The 19,558-nt window shown below is 39.9% G+C and overlaps 1 long non-coding RNA gene across 2 annotated transcripts in view; it reads left to right on the top strand.

Annotated features, from left to right (window-relative positions):
- Positions 1-277: 277 nt before the first annotated feature.
- Positions 278-19,558, top strand: part of LOC136794186 (uncharacterized) — a 199,240-nt gene continuing 179,959 nt past the window's right edge. For both annotated transcript variants that reach the window (XR_010840573.1, XR_010840572.1), the window contains exon 1: positions 278-323. This is a non-coding gene — a long non-coding RNA (uncharacterized lncRNA). The remainder of the gene's footprint in view (positions 324-19,558) is intronic.

The following is a 19,558-nucleotide window of genomic DNA, read 5'->3' as shown; positions in this document are numbered from 1 at the left end:
AGCTTAAACATTAGTGTTATTATGACCTTGATTTCTACTTGGCACTGACTGCCTGTGGGGTTGCCAACTCCAAAGTGTTCGCTTATGGAGGTTTATGTCAGGGGTACACATGCTAGGAGTTCTGTTCTTTTACTCCCACCTTTCCCTTTCTTTTTGGCTCTGAATGAAGGCTCATTGGTGAGTTGCTCAGCCCTGTCGTGGGTGGAGAAAGAGGAGTGCTATGAGACTGACAGCAGAGCAAAGAGCGTGTAGGCAGTGAGGCTCCCAGAAACCTCTGATCTTGCACAGGGTGCTGAATAGGAAAGGCAGAAGGCAGGATAAAGGTATGGTTCTGCACATTTATGTTGTCTATTGAGGGCACTGAGCAGAGAAAGTAGAGACTTTGATCGTTTCATTTCTGCCTTTCCTTCTGGAAAGTTGATAAGGTGGGGTCGTGTAAGGGCAGAGATTAGAAAAGGATTTTCTTGTTAATGCTGTCCCTTCTGTGTCCCCTCTGTGTACTGTAGACATAGGGACTTGGTGAAACTGTGGAGAGTTCAGGCACACCCTAGGTTCTGTGTGTACTTCTGTGTGTTCCACAAAACCTGTTACCCATCCAGTGTTTTGGCATGACAGGATTTCTAGTTTCAGAATTATCAATGAACAGGATAAGTGGATGGAGGTAGATAGTTTAACTCTTGGCTTGTGTTGGAGGAGGTCATTGAGAGGACGTGACTACCACTTGACCTGTGAGCAGGTTTTATAGTGTCTGACCTTACATTTAGGTCTTTAATCCATTTGGAGTTTGTTTTTGTGTATGGTGTTAGGGAGTGTTCTAATTTCATTCTTTTACATGTAGCTGTCCAGTTTTCTTAGCACCACTTATTGAAGAGGCTGTCTTTTCTCCATTGTATGTTCTTGCCTCCTTTGTCATACATTAGGTGACCATATATGTGTGGGTTTATCTCCGGGCTTTCTATCCTGTTCCATTGAACTATATTTCTGTTTCTGTGCCTGTACCATACTGTCTTGATTACTGTAGCTTTGTAGTATAGTCTGAAGTCTGGGAGCCTGATTCCTCCAGCTCCATTTATTTTTCTCAAGATTGCTTTGGCCACTCGGGGTCTTTTGTGTTTCCATACAAATTGTGAAATTTTTGTTCTACTTCTGTGAAAAATGCCATTGGTAGTTTGATAGGGATTGGACTGAATCTGTAGATTGCTCTGGGTAGTATAGTCATTTTCACAATGTTGATTCTTCCAATCCAAGAACATGGTATATCTCTCCATCTGTTTGTATCATCTTTAATTTCTTTCATCAGTGTCTTATAGTTTTCCACATACAGGTCTTTTGTTGTCCTAGGTAGGTTTATTCCTAGGTATGTTTTTCTTTTTGTTGCAGTGGTAAATGGGAGTGTTTCCTTAATTTCTCTTTCAGATTTTTCATCATTAGTGTATAGGAATGCCAGAGATTTCTGTGCATTAATTTTGTATCCTGCTACTTTACCAAATTCATTGATTAACTCTAATAGTTTTCTGGTAGCATCTTTAGGATTCTCTATGAATAGTATCATGTCATCTGCAAACAGTGACAGTACTACTTCTTCTTTTCTGATTTGTATTCCTTTTATTTCTTTTTCTTCTCTGATTGCTGTGGCTAAAACTTCCAAAACTATCTTGAATAGTAGTGGTGAGAGTGGGCAACCTTGTCTTGTTCCTGATCTTAGAGGAAATGGTTTCAGTTTTTCACCATTGATAACGATGTTTGCTGTGGGTTTGTCATATGTGGGCTTTATTGTGTTGAGGTAAGCTCCCTCTATGCCTACTTTCTGGAGAGTTTTTATCATAAATGGGTGTTGAATTTGGTTGAAAGCTTTTTCTGCATCTATTGAGATGATCATATGGGTTTTCTCCTTCAATTTGTTAATATTGGTGTATCACATTTATTGTTTTGTGTATATTGAAGAATGCTTGCATTCCTGGGATAAACCCCACTTGATATTGATGTATGACCCTTTTAATGTGCTGTTGGATTTTGTTTGCTAGTATTTTGTTGAGGATTTTTGCATCTGTGTTAATCAGAGGTATTTGCCTGTAGTTTTTTTTTTTTTTTTTTTTTTTTTGACATCTTTGTCTGGTTTTGTTATCAGGGTGATGATGGCCTTGTAGAATGAGTTTGGGAGTGTTTCTCCCTCTGCCATATTTTGGAAGAGTTTTAGAAGGATAAGTGTTAGCTCTTCTCTAAGTGTTTGATAGAATTTGCCTGTGAAGCCATCTGGACCTGGGCTTTTGTTTGTTGGAAGATTTTTAATCACAGTTTCAATTTCATTGCTTGTGACTGGTCTGTTCATATTTTCTGTTTCTTCCTGGTTCAGTTTCAGAAGGTTGTGCATTTCTAATAATTTGTCCAGTTCTTCCAGCTTGTCCATTTTATTGGCATAGAGTTGATTGTAGTAATCTCTCATGATCCTTTGTATTTCTGCAGTGTCAGTTGTTACTTCTCCTTTTTCATTTCCAATTCTATTGATTTGAGTCTTCTCCCTTATTTTCTTGATGAGTCTGGCTAATGGTTTATCAATTTTGTTTATCTTCTCAGAGAACCAGGTTTTAGTTTTATTGATCTTTGCTATCATTTCCTTCATTTCTTTTTCATTTATTCCTGATCTGATCTTTATTATTTCTTTCTTTTGCTAACTTTTGGTTTTTTTTTTTTTTTGCTTCTTTCTCTAATTGCTTTTTGTGTAAGGTTAAGTTGTTTATTTGAGATGTTTCTTGTTTCTTGAGTATTACTATAATCTTCCCTCTTAGAGCTGCTTTTGCTTCATCCCGTAGGTTTTGGGTCTTTTTGTTTTCATTGTCATTTGTTTCTAGGTATTTTTTGATTTCCTCTTTGATCTTTTCAGTGATCTCCTGGTTATTTAGTAGTGTATTGTTTACCCTCCATGTGTTTGTATTTTTTACAGATCTTTTCCTGTAATTGATATCTAGTCTCATAGCATTGTGGTCGGAAAAGATACTTGATACGATTTCAATTTTCTCAAATTTGCCGAGGCTAGATTTGTGACCCAATATATGATCTATCCTGGAGAATGTTCCATGAGCACTTGAGAAGAATGTGTATTCTGTTTTTGGATGGAACGTCCTATAAATATCAATTAAGTCCATCTTGTTTAATGTATCATTTAAAGTTTGTGTTTCCTTATTTATTTTCATTTTGGATGATCTGCCCATTGGTGAAAGTGAGGTGTTAAAGTCCCCCATTATAATTGTGTTACTGTCGATTTCCCCTTTTATGGCTGTTAGTTTTGCCTTATACATTGAAGTGCTCCTATGTTGGGTGCATAAATACTTACAATTGTTATATTTTCTCCTTTGATTGATCCCTTGATCATTATGTAGTGTCCTTCTTTGTCTCTTGTAATAGTCTTTATTTTAAAGTCTGTTTTTTCTGATATGAGAATTGCTACTCCAACTTTCTTTTGATTTCCACTTGCATGTAATATCTTTTTCCATCCCCTCACTTTCAGTCTGTATGTGTCCCTAGGTCTGAAGTGGGTCTCTTATAGACAGTATATGTACAGGTCTTGTTTTTGTATCCATTCAGCCAACTATGTCTTTTGGCTGGAACATTTAATCCATTTACATTTAAGGTAATTATCGCTATGTATGTTCCTATTACCATTTTCTTAATTGTTTTGGGTTTCTTACTGTACGTCTTTTCCTACTCTTGTGTTTCCTGCCTAGAGAAGTTCCTTTAGCATTTGTTGTAAAGTTGGTTTGGTGGTGATGAATTCTGTTAGCTTTTGCCTGTCTGTAAAGGTTTTAATTTCTCTGTCGAATCTGAATGAGATCCTTGCTGGGTAGAGTAATCTTGGTTGTAGGTTTTTCCCTTTCATCACTTTAAATATGTCCTGCCACTCCCTTCTGGCTTGCAGACTTTCTGCTGAAAGATCAGTTGTTAAGCTTGTGGGGATTCCTTTGTATGTTATGTGTTTCTTTTCCCTTGCTGCTTTTAATTTTTTTTCTTTATATTTAATTTTTGATAGTTTGATTAGTATGTGTCTTGGTATGTTTCTCCTTGGTTTTATCCTGTATGGGACTCTCTGTGCTTCCTGGACTTCATTGACCACATTTCCATTACCATGTTAGGGAAATTTTCAACTATAATCTCTTCAAATATTTTCTCAGACCCTTTGTTTTTCTCTTCTTCTTCCGGGACCCCTATAATTCAAATGTAGGTGCGTTTAACGTTTTCCCAGAGGTCTCTGAGACTGTCCTCAATTCTTTCGTTCTTTTTTTAAATGCTGCTCTGCAGTAGTTATTTCCACTATTTTATCTTCCAGGTCACTTATCCATTCTTCTGCCTCAGTTATTCTGATATTGATTCCTTCTAGAGTATTTTTAATTTTATTTATTGTGTTGTTCATCATTGTTTGTTTGCTCTTTAGTTCTTCTAGGTTCTTGTTAAACGTTTCTTGTATTTTCTCCATTGTATTTACAAGATTTTGGATCATCTTTACTATCATTACTCTGCATTCTTTTTCAGGTAGACTGCGTATTTCTTCTTCATTTGTTTGGTCTGGTGGGTTTTTACCTTGCTCCTTCATCTGCTGTGTATTTCTCTGTCTTCTCATTTTGTTTAATTACTGTGTTTGAGGTCTCTTTTTTGCAGGTTGTAGTTTCGTATTTCCTTTTTTTTTTTTAATAGTAAACACTATTTTATTTTATATTTATTTATTTATTTTTTTGCGGTACGTGGGCCTCTCACTGCTGTGGCCTCTCCCGTTGCGGAGCACAGGCTCCGGACGCACAGGCTCAGCGTCCATGGCTCACGGGCCTAGCCGCTCCGCGGCCTGTAGGATCTTCCCAGACTGGGGCACAAACCTGCATCCCCTGCATCGGCAGGCGGACCCTCAACCACTGCGCCACCAGGGAAGCCCTTCCTATTGTTTTTGATGTCTGCCCCCTGTGGGTAAGTTTGGTTCAGTGAGTTGTGTAGGTTTCCTGGTGGAGGGAACTGGTGCCTGTGTGCTGTTGGGTGTGGCTGGAATTTGTCTTTCTTTGGGCAGGGCCACATCTGGGGGTGTGTTTTGGAGTGTCTGTGAACTTAGTATGGTTTTAGGCAGCCTGTCTGCTAATGGGTGGGGTTGTGTTCCCGTCTTACTAGTTGTTCGGCATGGGGCATCCAGCACTGGAGTTTGCTGGCAGTTAGATGGAGCTGGGTTTAGCATTAAGATGGAGATCTCTGGGAGAGCTGTCGCTGATTGATATTATGTGGGACCGGGAGGTCTCTGGTGGTCCAATGTCCTGAACTTGGCTCTCCCACCTCAGAGGCTCAGGCCTGACACCAGGCCAGGGCGTCAAGACCCTGTCAGCCACACAGCTCAGAAGAAAAGGGAGAAAAAAAAAGAAAGAAAAATAAATAAATAAAATTATTAAGATAAGAAGTAAAAATTAATAATAATGATAAAAAAAAGAGATCAACCAAACCAATAAACAAATCCACCAATGATAACCAGCAGAAAATCTATACTAAGATAAACATAAAAATCAGTAACAAGCCAGTTGCAGACAATAAACCCCAAGCCTATAGTTGCTCCCAAAGTCCATGGCATCTATTTTGGGATGATTCATTGTCTATTCAGCTATTCCAAAGATTCAGGGTACATCAAGTTGATTGTGGAGATTTAATCCTCTGCTCCTGAGGCTGCTGGGGGAGATTTCCCTTTCTCTTCTTTGTTCGCACAGCTCCTGAAGTTCAGCTTTGGATTTGGACCCACCTCTGTGTGTAGGTCATGCTCAGGCATCTGTTCCCCACCCAGACAGGAGGGTGTTAAAGCAGTGGCTGATTAGGGGGCTTTGGCTTACTCATGCCTGGGGGAGGGAGGAGTATGGTAGTTATAATTTGAATGCAGGGCGAGTCTGCAGTGGCAGAGGGCAGAATGATGTTGCCACAGCCTGAGGCACGCTGTGTGTTCTCCTGGGTAAGTTGTCCCTGGATCATGGGACCCTGGCATTGGCAGGCTGCAGAGGCTCCCAGGGCAGGGGTGTGGATAGTGACCTGTGCTTGCACAGAGGAATCTTGGTAGCTACAGCAGCAGCATTAGTGTTTCATGCCCATCTCTGTGGTCTGAGCTGATAGCCACGGCTCGTGCCTGTCTCTGGAGCTCATTTAGGTGGTGCTCTGCCTTCTGTGTGCAGACAGGGAAGGAATCCCCCCTCCTCGCGCACCCGGAAACAATGGTCTCTTGACTCTTAGGCAGGTCCAGACTTTTTCCCAGACTCCCTCCCAGCCAGCTTTGTCACACTAGCCCCCTTCAGGCTGTGTTCACGCAGCTAACCCCAGTCCTCTCCCTGGGATCTGACCTCCAAAGCCGGAGCATCAGCCCTCAGCCCCCACTGGCCTCAGTGGGTGAGCAGACAAACCTCTCGGGCTGGTGAGTGCTGGTCGGCACTGATCCTCTGTGTGGGAATCTCTTCACTTTGCCGTCTGCACCCCTCTTGCTGTGCTCTCCCCTGTGGCTCCGAAGCTTCCCCCTCCCCCTGCCCCATCTCTGCCAGTGAATGGGCTTCCTAGTGTGTAGAAACTTTTCCTCCTTCACATCTCCCTCCCAGAGGTGCAGGTTCTGTCCCTATTCTTTTGTCTCTGTTTCTACTTTTTTCTTTTGCCCTACCCAGGTACGTGGGGGAGTTTCTTGCCTTTAGGGAAGTCTGAGGTCTTCTGCCAGTGTTCAGTAGGTGTTCTGTAGGAGTTGTTCCACATGTAGATGTATTTTTTATGTATGCGTGGGGAGGAAGGTGATCTCCATGTCTTACTCCTCTGCCATCTTGAAGGTCCCTCTATGTTTAACCTTTGAAGAAATTGCAAAACTGTTTTTCAAAGTGGTTGTTCCATTTTGTTTTCAGCTGCAGTGTATGAAAATTCCAGTTTCTCCTTGCCAACACTTTGTAAAATAACTTCTTATAAATTTTAGCCATTTAATAAGTGTGCTCCCATTTTATTTATTTAAACTTTAAAAAATTATTTATTTATTTATTTATTTTTGGCTGCACTGGGTCTTCGTTGCTGCATGCAGGCTTGGGCTTTCTCTAGTTGCAGTGAGTGGGTCTTCTCTTGGTTGTGGTGCACAGGCTTCTCATTGCGGTGACTTCTTTTGTTGTTGAGCACAGGCTTGAGGCACAAGGGCTTCAGTAGTCATGGCACGCAGGCTCAGCAGCTGTGGCTCTTGGGCTCTAGAGCGCAGGGTCACTAGTTGTGGCGCACAGGATTAGTTGCTCTGCGGCATGTGGGATCTCCCGGATCAGGGATCCAACCCATGTCCCCTGCATTGACAGGCAGATTCTTAACCACTGCACCACCAAGGAAGTCCTTAAACTTTTTTTGATGTGTGTGTTTTGTTTGTTTGTGTTTTCCATGTCATTGACTTTTGAAGAGTCCAAGAACGACATCTTGTGGAACTGTCCACATTCAGGAGGTTTTGAAAGGTGTTTTAAAGGACACTATATGGAGCCCTTTTATTTCACAGCCTTTGGTAGGCAGTCACTTTGTTAATTCTCTGGTTGTTAACAACTCCAGGTGAGAATGGATTTAAGGTATGAGGCATTTTCCTGTGGCATGATACTGAGAAATTGTCTTGTGAACATTTATCCTAGGAAAATCAATATTAAATCCTTCTTTGCTCTGATCCTGTAGGAAAGCTCATATTTCATCCAACTTTAGACTTCACTGTAGAAATGGACTCTCTTGACTAGCATGCCAACTTTGCTTGAATTGTATTTTTATATGATAGGCTTTATTCCTTAAGCTAATATAACTACAGTTAATTTCTGGAGCCAAAATAGTTATTTTTGTCTTAAGACTTCTCTCTTCTTTCCAAAGAAAATTAACGAAATAGAAAAATATTTAAAAGGACTAGAGTTTCGTTTGCTATTTCCTTACATTTTGGGTCCTGACTGGGGAAATTAAAACTGGATTGTGAAATGTCTGACTGCATGAACATGCCTTCTTTTTGACTAGTTTGTCCAGTAAGGGCGACCAACTGTGTGGCATGAATGAATGCACTTCAGAAACATTTCTTCATGTGGTAGGCTCTCTGGGATTATGCCCCCTCCCCATTTAAAAATGTTTTTACAAATATACTTTGGAGTTATTAAAAAAATACCTGTCATAAAACTCAAAAACCTCAAAACATGAATAAGAACTTCTCTATTAGTTTATTTGTTCATTTTTAATTTATCTTTTTTTAGTTATAAACTTTACAGTTTATGTAAATGAATCCTTGGAGCAAGTTAGTAGATAGTTAAGTTTTAATGTTTAAAACCTGGTCTCCCTATTTCTTCAAGCTATTTAGGGTAAAATTTACCCTAGTTTTATTATATTCTAGACTGTGATGAGCCAGAAATCAGAAAAAGCTTTTTTGCTTATTGGTATGAAGTTATTTAATAAGCCAGTGATCTTCATGGGCACACCCACATGGGATAACCTTGAAAACTGAAAACTGTGAAATCTTTCTTGGGATACAAATATTTATAAGAAAGCTTTAAACTAAAAGAGTAGTCATATAATAATAGGAATAACCCTTTTCTATTGTAGGATGAGTTAAATTTTCTAAATGGCAATGGGTCATAATATACTAGAGCTAAAATGGATATCACATATCTTAATAATACACTATCTAACAATTACTGAGTGCTTTCCTATGTAACAGAAACTACAGTTTGCATGCCTTATTTCATGTCATTCTCTCAGTAGCTCTTGCCCTATGTTCTATTATTTCCCCATTTTAATGAGGAATCTAAAAATCAGAGAGGCTAAGGAACTTGATCAAGGTCATGTATCTCAATTGCTTAATATTCTCATCTTGGAAGTATGGGTTGATTAGGTATTTTTCCAGGTCATGTGTAAGTAGCAATTTATTAGAAATTATTTTTGAACTTTGAATTTAGAAAGCTAAACATTCCTTGTTGCATAAATTGTTGGTTTTCAGATTTTTCATGATTTAATCTGCTTGCTGAGAAATCTTTTTTCCTATTTCAAAGGCTCATAATATGTGCAGACTTCAGTGCCTAGCTTGACTTTCCTATAAGATGCTTATTGACTGAGCCATAGAAAACTCTGTGTAATTAAAGAAAAATTAAGTGATGTGTAAATAAGTCTTATGTCAGTTGCTGAGGTAGGGGTTAATGCTTGTGAGTATTTTTCAGCTCTCTGTACAGGTCATATCCATGTCTGATGTGGCAGCAGGCAAGAAAAAGGATAAAGAGAGAATATTCAGGCAGAACAAATAATTTGTCAAGCAGCTTCCTCTAAGCATAGAAAAGTAATTAATTAAATTATATCAAGTGTCCTGCATTTAATATGAGAACTTCATTAAAGGTAATAAGGCACTGATTAACTTCCCCTCTGAAGGGCATGTTCTGGAGGCAAAATGCAGGATGCCTCTTGGCCTTAGTTCATGTTGCCTTTGGAGCCTGTATATGGGTGCTAATCTATTCTCCTTGATGTAAAAATCCCAAAGTCTTTGAGGGTTGTGAGAACTAGTATACATGGATATGCTCAAGTTTCAAGAAGCTTCCCCAAATAGTAATATCACAAGAGGATTTTTCGTAAGAGAATAATAATAATAATGCTTAATAGTAATAGCTTTCTCTGTTTCACTTTGGGCTATTACTGCAACCCTATGATAACCACATTGGTTATAAAGCAGATTGTGATTCTTATTCGACAGATGAGGAACATGAACATTAGAGAATTTGGCCAAGAATCTCTGCTACCAGGTACAGAAATGGGATTGAACTCCAAGTCTGCCTAAACCTGTAGTCCTGTTCTCTGAATGATTATGCTCTATCATGACTTAAAGAAAAGATAAATGGTATATTTACTTAAATATTTTACCTTTTAAAACAAAAGTTTGTTCTAATTTTCTAAGTCATAATTAAGCTGTCATGTATATAGGAAATTACAAGTCGAAGAGAAATTGTAGGTGCAAACAAATGAGAATTCAAAATACATATTTTACATTAGTAAGGATCTCAGCAGGAAAAGAGATACTTGTGTGGGATAATTTGAGAAAAGTTTAATAAAGGGATTATTGTAAGAGTATAGGTTAGTGTCTAGTACTGCTCCAGCTGCCATAGCAAAATACTATAGACTGGGTGGTTTACACAACAGAAATTTATTTTCTCACAGTTCTGCAGGCTAGAAGTCTGAGGTTGTTAGAGGAACCACTGACTGTAACCTCCCACCCTGGCCAGGCAACACAGTAACCATTTTCATGAGTTACATTGTGACACGAGGTCCTGGTAAGTAACATGGAACTAAAAAGCCACCACCAACCTGAAGAATTTGGGAAAGGTCCAGAGGAGAGAGGAGACACCAGTCCATATGTCCTACCAACATCTCAGAATCCTTCTTGCTGGAATCCATCTTGGCTGAGTGATGCGTGCACCACCAGGAAGGACCCTGAGTTAGAATGATTGGCCAGAGACAACCCAGAAACGAATCCCATCACCATAAAACCCGAGACTGCGAGCCACGTGGCAGAGCAGTCCTCCTGGGTTCCCTTACTTCTTGCTGTCCGCCTGGGTGCCCCTTCCCAATAAAGTCTCTTGTTTTGTCAGCACGTGTATCTTTGGACAATTCATTTCCAACTGTTAGACAAGAGCCCTGGAAGGGGTCCTCCTTCCTGCAACAAGGTCATGTTGCCAGCATGGTTGGGTTGTGATGGGAGCTTTCTTCCTGGCTTGCAGAGGGCTGCCTTCTCATCGTGTCCTCTCATGACTTTTGTGGGGACACAATTCAGTCTATAACAGTTAGGGAAACCACATTGGACACTACAGTGCCCTGTGGCTACAAACATTAGGGAGTTACCATTCTTGGGCCTGAAGTAACTGAAGAGGGTTTGGCCACTACTATGGGCAGACAGAGAATACATGTGGTGACGGCTACCTGGCAGGAGCTGTAACCATAGTTGGTGAACGCAGAGCCAGCCAGCAGCAATCCGTCAGGAAAGATGTGAGGGCTTTGCTTTTCTGCCTGCCTCTGATTTTACCCTTGTGCTTCTCAGCGGAGTAACCTAACTGGAAGCCAGAGGGAAAACAATTTTCATTGATGAAGTCCATACATGTGTAGGGGGAAAAAGATGATTTTTTTCTCTACCCTTCTGAGTTAGACTTCTGTAATAAAAGACAGATTAACAAGAGAAAAACAAACAAGTTTATTAAAACATATACCTCATGTATACATGAGAGATACCTAGGGAAAAATGAATAACTCTCTGAGGTGGCTTAGAATTTAGACAAATACCATCTTTAAAAAATTTTTTTAATTAAAAATTTATTTTTTATTTTATTTTTTTAAACATCTTTATTGGAGTATAATTGCTTTAAAATGGTGTGTGTGTTTCTGCTTTATAACAAAGTGCATCAGCTATACATATACATATATCCTCATGTCTCTTCCCTCTTGTATCTCCCTCCCTCCCACCCTCCCTGTCCCACCCCTCTAGGTGGTCACAAAGCACCGAGCTGATCTCCCTGTGCTATGCGGTTGCTTCCCACAGCTATCGGTTTTACATTTTGTAGTGTATATATGTCCATGCCACTCTCTCACGTTGACCCATCTTACCTTTTCCCCTCCCTGTGACCTCAAGTCCATTCTCTAGTAGGTCTGTGTCTTTATTCCTGTCCTGCCCCTAGGTTCTTCATGACCAGTTTTTTTTTTATTTCATATATATGTGTTAGCATATGATATGTGTTTTTCTCTTTCTGACTTACTTCACTCTGTGTGACAGACTCTAGGTCCATCCACCTCAATACAAATAACTCAATTTCATATCATTTTATGGCTGAGTAATATTCCACTGTATATATGTGCCACATCTCCTTTCTCCATTCAACTGTCGATGGACATTTAGGTTGCTTCCATAGCCTGGCTATTGTAAATAGAGCTGCAGTGAACTTTGTGGTACATGACTCTTTTTGAATTATATTTTCAGGGTATATGCCCAGTAGTGGGATTGGTGGGTCATATGGTAGTTCTATTTTTAGTTTTTTAAGGAACCTCCATACTGTTCTCCATAGTGGCTGTATCAATTTACATTCCCACCAACAGTGCAGGAGGGTTCCCTTTTCTCCACACCTTCTCTAGCATTTATTGTTTGTAGGTTTTTTGATGATGACCATTCTGAGTGGTGTGAGATGAAATCTCATTGTAGTTTTGATTTGCATTCCTCTAATGATTAATGATGTTGAACATTCTTTCATGTGTTTGTTGGCAATCTGTATATCTCCTTTGGAGAAATGTCTGTTTAGGTCTTCTGCCCATTTTTGGATTGGGTTGTTTGTTTTTTTGATATTGAGCTCCATGATCTGCTTGTAAATTTTGGAGATTAATCCTTTGTCCATTGATTCATTTGCAAATATTTTCTCCCATTCTGAGGGTTGTCTTTTGGTCTTGTTTATGGTTTCCTCTACTGTGCAAAAGCTTTTAACTTTCATTAGGTTCCATTTGCTTATTTTTGTTTTTATTTCCATTTCTCTAGGAGGTGGGTCAAAAAGGATCTTGCTATGATTGATGTTATAGAGTTTTCTGCCTTTGTTTTCCTCCAAGAGTTTGATAGTGTCTGGCCTTACATTTAGGTCTTTAATCCATTTTGAGTTTATTTTTCAGTATGGTGTTAGGAAGTGTTCTAATTTCATTCTTTTACATGTAGCTGTCCAGTTTTCCCAACACCACTTATTGAAGAGGCTGTCTTTTCTCCATTGTATATTCTTGCCTCCTTTATCAAGAATAAGATGACCATATGTGCATGGGTTTATCTTTGGGCTTTCTATCCTATTCCATTGATCTATAGTTCTGTTTTTGTGCCAGTACCATACTGTCTTGATAACTGTAGCTTTGTAGTGTAGTGTGAAGTTAGGGAGCCTTATTCCTCCTGCTATGATTTTCTTTCTCAATATTGCTTTGGCTATTCGGGGTCTTTTGTGTTTCCATAGAAATTGTGAAATTTTTTGTTCTATATCTTTGAAAAGTGTCATTGGTAGTTTGATAGGGATTGCATTGAATCTGTAGATTGCTTTGGGTAGTATAGTCATTTTCACAATGTTGATTCTTCCAATCCAAGAACATGGTATATCTCTCCATCTATTTGTATCATCTTTAATTTCTTTCATCAGTGTCTTACAGTTTTCTGCATACAGGTCTTTTGTCTCCTTAGGTAGGTTTATTCCTAGGTATTTTTTTCTTTTTATTGCAATAGTAAATGGAAGTATTTCCTTAGTTTCTTTTTCTGATTTTTCATCATTAGTTTATGGGAATGCAAGAGATTTCTGTGGATTAATTTTTTATCCTGCTCCTTTACCAAATTCATTGATTAGCTCTAGTAGTTTTTTTTTGTTTGTTTGTTTGTTTGTTTGTTTGTTTTTTTCCGATACGCGGGCCTCTCACTGTTGTGGCCTCTCCCGTTGCGGAGCACAGGCTCCGGACGCGCAGGCTCAGTGGCCATGGTTCACTGGCCTAGCTGCTCCGCGGCATGTGGGACCTTCCCGTACCGGGGCACAAACCCGTGTCCCCTGCATTGGCAGGCGGATTCTCAACCACTGCGCCACCAGGGAAGCCCTCTAGTAGTTTTCTGGTAGCATCTTTAGGATTCTCTATGAATAGTATCATGTCATCTGCAAACAGTGACAGCTTTATTTCTTCTTTTCTGATTTGGACTCCTTTTATCCCTTTTTATTCTCTGATTGCTGTGGCTAAAACTTCCAAAACAATGTTAAATAATAGTGGTGAGAGTGGACAACCTTGTCTTGTTTCTGATCTTAGTGGAAATGGTTTCAGTTTTTGACCATTGAGAATGATGTTGGCTGTGGGTTTGTCATATATGGCCTTTATTATGTTTAGGTAATTTCCCTCTATGCCTACTTCCTGGAGGGTTTTTATCATAAATGGTGTTGAATTTTGTTGGAAGCTTTTTCTGTATTTATTGAGATGATCATATGGTTTTTATTCTTCAGTTTGTTAATATGGTGTATCACATTGATTGATTTGTGTATATTGAAGAATTCTTGCATTTCTGGGATAAACCACAGTTAATCATGGTGTATGATCCTTTTAATGTGCTGTTGGATTCTGTTTGCTAGTGTTTTGATGAGGATTTTTTCATCTCTGTTCATCAGTAATATTGGCCTGTAGTTTTCCTTCTTTGGGACATCTTTGTCTGATTTGGTTATCAGGGTGATTGTGACCTCGTAGGATGAGTTTGGGAGTGTTCCTCCCTCTGCTATCTTTTGGAAGAGTTTGAGAAGGATAGGTGTTAGCTCTTCTCTAAATGTTTGATAGAATTCGCCTGTGAAGCCATCTGGTCCTGTGCTTTTGTTTGCTGAAAGATTTTTAATCACAGTTTCTATTTCAGTGCTTGTGACTGGTCTGTTTATATTTTCTATTTCATCCTGGTTCAGTCTCGGAAGGCTGTGCATTTCTAAGAATTTGTCCATTTCTTCCAGGTTGTCCATTTTATTGGCATAGAGTTGCTTATAGTAATTTCCCATGATCCTTTGTATTTCTGCAGTGTTAGTTGTTGCTTCTCCTTTTTCATTCTAATTCTATTGATTTCAATCTTCTCCCTTTTATTCTTGATGAGCCTGGCTAATGGTTCATCAATTTTGTTTAGCTTCTGAAAGAACCAGCTTTTAGTTTTATTGATCTTTGTTTTCATTTCCTTCATTTTTGTTTCATTTATTTCTGATCTGATCTTTATGATTTCTTTCCTTCTGCTAACTTTGGATTTTTTTTGTTCTTTTTTCTCTAATTGCTTTATGTGTAAGGTTAGGTTGTTTATTTGAGATGTTTCTTATTTCTTAAGGTAGGATTGTATTGCTTTAAACTTCCCTCTTAGAACTGCTTTTGCTGCATCCCATAGGTTTTGGGTCTTTTTGTTTTCATTGTCATTTGTTTCTAGGTATTTTTGATTTTCTCTTTGATTTCTTCAGTGATCTCTTGGTTATTAAGTAGTGTATTGTTTAGGCTCCATGTGTTTGTATTTTTTTTTACAGATCTTTTCCTGTAATTGATATCTAGACTCAGAGCGTTGTGGCAGGAAAGATACTTGATATGATTTCAATTTTCTTAAATTTACCAAGACTTGATTTGTGACCCAGGATGTGATCTCTCCTGCAGAATGTTCCATGAGCACTTGAGAAGAGAATGTATATTGTTGTATTTGGATGGAATATACTATAAATATCAATTAGGTCCATCTTGTTTAATGTAACATTTAAAGCTTGTGTTTCCTTGTTTATTTTCATTTTGGATGATCTGTCTATTGGTGAAAGTGAGATGTTAAAGTCCCCTATTATGATTGCACTACTGTCTATTTCCCCTTTTATGGCTGTTAGCATTATGTATTGAGGTGCTCCTATGTTGGATGCATAAATACTTACAATTGTTATATTTTCTCCTTTGATTGATCCCTTGGTCATTATGTAGGGTCCTTCTTTGTCTCTTGTAATAGTCTTTATTTTAAAGTCTGTTTTATCTGATATGAGAATTGCTACCCCAGCTTTCTTTTGATTTTCACTTGCCTGGAATGTCTTTTTCTATCCCTTCAGTTTCAGTCTGTATGTGTTCCTAGGTCTGAAGTGGGTCTCTTGTAGACAGCATATATACAGGTCTTGTTTCTGTATCCATTCAGCCAGTCTATGTATTTTGGTTGGAGCATTTAATCCATTTACATCTAAGGTAAGTATCAATATGTACATTCCTATTACCATTTTCTTAATTGTTTTGGATTTCTTATTGTAGGTCTTTTCCTTCTCTTGTTCTTCCTTCCTAGAGAAGTTCCTTTAGCCTTTGTTGTAAAGCTGGTTTGGTGGTGCTGAATTCTCTTAGCTTTTGCCTATCTGTAAAGGTTTTAATTTCTCTGTCGAATCTGAATGAGATCCGTGCTGGGTAGAGTAATCTTGGTTGTAGGTTTTTCCCTTTCATCACTTTAAATATGTCCTTCCACTCCCCTCTGGCTTGCAGAGTTTCTGCTAAAAGTTCAGCTGTTAACCTTATGGGGATTCCTTTGTATGTTATTTCTTGTATTTCCCTTGCTGCTTTTAATATTTTTTCTTTGTATTTAATTTTTGATAGTTTGATTAATATGTGTCGTAGCGTGTTTCTCCTTGGATTTATCCTGTATGGTACTCTCTGTGCTTCCTGGACTTGATTGACTATTTATTTTCCCATATTATAGATGTTTTCAACTATAATCTCTTCAAATATTTTCTCAGTCCCTTTCTTTTGCTCTTCTTCTTCTGGGACCCCTATAATTTGAATGTTGTTGCATTTAATGTTGTCCCAGAGGTCTCTGCGACTGTCCTCAATTCTTTTCATTCTTTTTTCTTTATTCTGTTCTGCAGTAGTTATTTCCAGTGTTTTATCTTCCAGGTCACATATCCGTTCTTCTGCCTCCATTATTCTGCTACTGATCCCTTCTAGAGAATTTTAAATTTCACTTATTGTGTTTCTCATCATTGTTTGTTTGCTCTTTATTTTTTCTCGGTCCTTGTTAAAAGTTTCTTGTATTTTCTCTGTTCTGTTTCCAAGGTTTTGGATCATCTTTGCTATCATTACTCTGAATTCTTTTGCATGTAGACTGTATATTTCCTCTTCATTTGTTTGGTCTGCTGGGTTTTTACCTTGTTCCTTCATCTGCTGTGTGTTTCTCTGTCTTCTCATTTTGCTTAACTTACTGTGTTTGGAGTCTCCTTCTCACAGGCAGCAGGTTCATAGTTCCCGTTGTTTTTGGTGTCTGCCCCCAGTCGGTAAGGTTGGTTCAGTGGGGTGTGTAGGCTTCCTGGTTGAGGGGATGTGCCTGTGTTCTGGTGTATGAGGCTAGACCTTATACTTCTGGTGGGCAGGTCTACGTCTGGTGGTGTGTTTCAGGGTGTCTGTGACCTTATTATGATTTTAGGCAGCATCTCTGCTAATGGGTGGCGTTGTGTTTCTGTTTTGCTAGTTGTTTGGCATAGGGTGTCCAACACTGTAGCTTGCTGGTCGTTGAGTGGAGCTGGGTCTTTGTGTTGTGATGGAGATCTCTGGGAGATTTTCACCGTTTGATATAAATGGAACTGGGAGGTCTCTGGGAGACCAGTGTCCTGAACTTGGCTCTCCCCCCTCAGAGGCAGAGGCCTGACCCTGGCTGGAGAATGTAGACCCTGTCATCCACGTGGCTCAGAATAAAAGGGAGAAAAAAAGAAAGAAATAAAAAACTAAAATAAAACAAAATATAGTTATTAAGGTACAAACTAAAAATAATTATTGAAAATTTTTTAAAAAATTTAAAATTAATTAAAAAAAAAAAGAAGAGAGCAACCAAACCAAAAAACAAATCCACCTATGATAAGAAGTGCTAAAAACTATACTAAAAAAATGAAAACAAAAACAAAAAATGGACAGACAGAACCCTAGAACAAATAGTAAAAGCAAAGCTATACAGACAAAATCAAACACAGAAGCATACACATACACACAAAAAGATTAAAAATATATATATCGTTGTTCCCAAAATCTACCGCCTCAATTTGGGATGATTCATTGTCTATTCAGGTATTCCACAGATGCAGGGTACATCAAATTGATTGTGGAGATTTAATCCGCTGCTCCTGAGGCTGCTGGGAGAAATTTCCCTTTCTCTTCTTCGTTTGCACAGCTCCTGGGTTTCAGCTTTGGATTTGTCCTTGCCTCTGCATGTAGGTCACCTGAGGGCGTCTGTTCTTTGCTCAGACAGGATGGGGTTAATGGAGCCTCTGATTCAGGGGCCCTGGCTCACTCAGGCCGGGGCGAAGGAGGGGTATGGATTGCAGGCAAGCCTGCGGCGGCAGAGGCTGGCATGATTTTGTACCAGCCTGAGGTGTGCTGTCTGTTCTCCCGGGGAAGTTGTCCCTATATCACACGACCCTGGCAATGGCGGGTTGCACAGGCTCCAGGTAAGGGAAGTGTAAATACTGACCTGTGCCTGCACACAGGCTTCTTGGTGGCTGCAGTAGCAGCCTTAGCATCTCATGCTTGTCTCTGTGGTCCATGCTGATAGCTAAGGCTCATGCCCGTCTCTGGAGCTTTTGTATGCGGTGCTCTGAATCCCCTCTCCTTGCATACTGCAAGACAAAGTTGCAAGAATAAGTCTCTTGCCTCTTCGGCAGCTCCAGACTTTTTCCCGGAATGCCCCCCAGCTAGCTGTGGCACACTAGCCCCCTTCAGGCTGTGTTCATGCAGCCAAACCCAGGCCTTTCCCTGGGATCTGAACTCCAAAGCCCGAGCCTCAGCCCCCAGCCCCCACCTGCCCCGGTGGGTGAGCAGACAAGCCTCTTGGTCTGGTGAGTGCTGGTCGGCACCGATCCTCTGCGGGAATCTCTCCACTTTGCCCTCGCACCCCTGTGGCTGCGCTTTCCCCCATGGCTCCAAAGCTTCCGCCTCTGCCACCCTCAGTCTCTGCCCAGGAAGGGGCTTCCTAGTGTGTGGAAACCTTTCCTCCTTCACAGCTCCCTCCCACTGGTGCAGGTCCCATCCCTATTCTTTTGTCTCTGTTTTTTCTTTTTTCTTTTTCCCTACCCAGGTACGTGGGGAGTTTCTTGCCTTTTGGGAGGTCTGAGGTCTTCTGCAAGCATTCAGTAGATGTTCTGTAAGGGTTGTTCCACATGTAGATGTATTTCTGATATATTTGTGGGGAGGAAGGTGATCTCCATGTCTTACTCTTCCACCATCTTGAAGCTTCTCTCTATTTTTTATTTTTAAAAAATTTTATTTTATTTTATTTTTGGCTGTGTTGGGTCTTTGTTGCTCTGTGCAGGCTTTCTCTAGTTGTGACGAGCGGGGGCTACTCTTTGTTGCAGTGTGCAGGCTTCTCATTGTGGTGGCTTCTCTTGTTGAGGAGCATGGGCTCTAGGCGTGCGGGCTTCAGTGATGGCTCATGGGTTCTAGAGCGCAGGCTTAGTAGTTGTGGCACATGAGCTTAGTTATTCCATGGCATGTGGGATCTTCCCATACCTGAGCTCAAACCCATGTCCCCTGCATTGGCAGGCATATTCTTAACCACTGTGCCGCCAGGGAAGCCCTTAAAAAAACTTTTTTAAAAAATTTTTAATTATTTATTTATTTATTTTTGGCTGTGTTGGGTCTTTGTTTTTGTGCGAGGTCTTTCTCTAGTTGCGTCAAGTGGGGGCCACTCTTCATCGCGGTGCGCGGGCCTCTCACTATCGCGGCCTCTCTTGTTGCAGAGCACAAGCTCCAGACGCGCAGGCTCAGTAGTTGTGGCTCACGGGCCTAGTTGCTCTGCAGCATGTGGGATCTTCCCAGACCAGGGCTCGAACCCGTGTCCCCTTCATTAGCAGGCAGATTCTCAACCACTGCACCACCAGGGAAGCCCTAATTTTTAATTTTTTAAATTGAAGTATCATTGATTTATAATGTGCCAATATCTGCTGTATAACAGTGTCTCAGTTATACACATATTAACATTCTATTTTTTAATATTCTTTTTCTTTATGATTTATCACAGGATACTGAATATAGTTCCCTGTGCTATACAGTAGGACCTTGT

Source organism: Kogia breviceps, chromosome 4 (genome assembly GCF_026419965.1).
Source record: "Kogia breviceps isolate mKogBre1 chromosome 4, mKogBre1 haplotype 1, whole genome shotgun sequence".
NCBI lineage: Eukaryota > Metazoa > Chordata > Mammalia > Artiodactyla > Physeteridae > Kogia > Kogia breviceps.
This window is presented reverse-complemented; position numbering and strand designations above follow the sequence as displayed.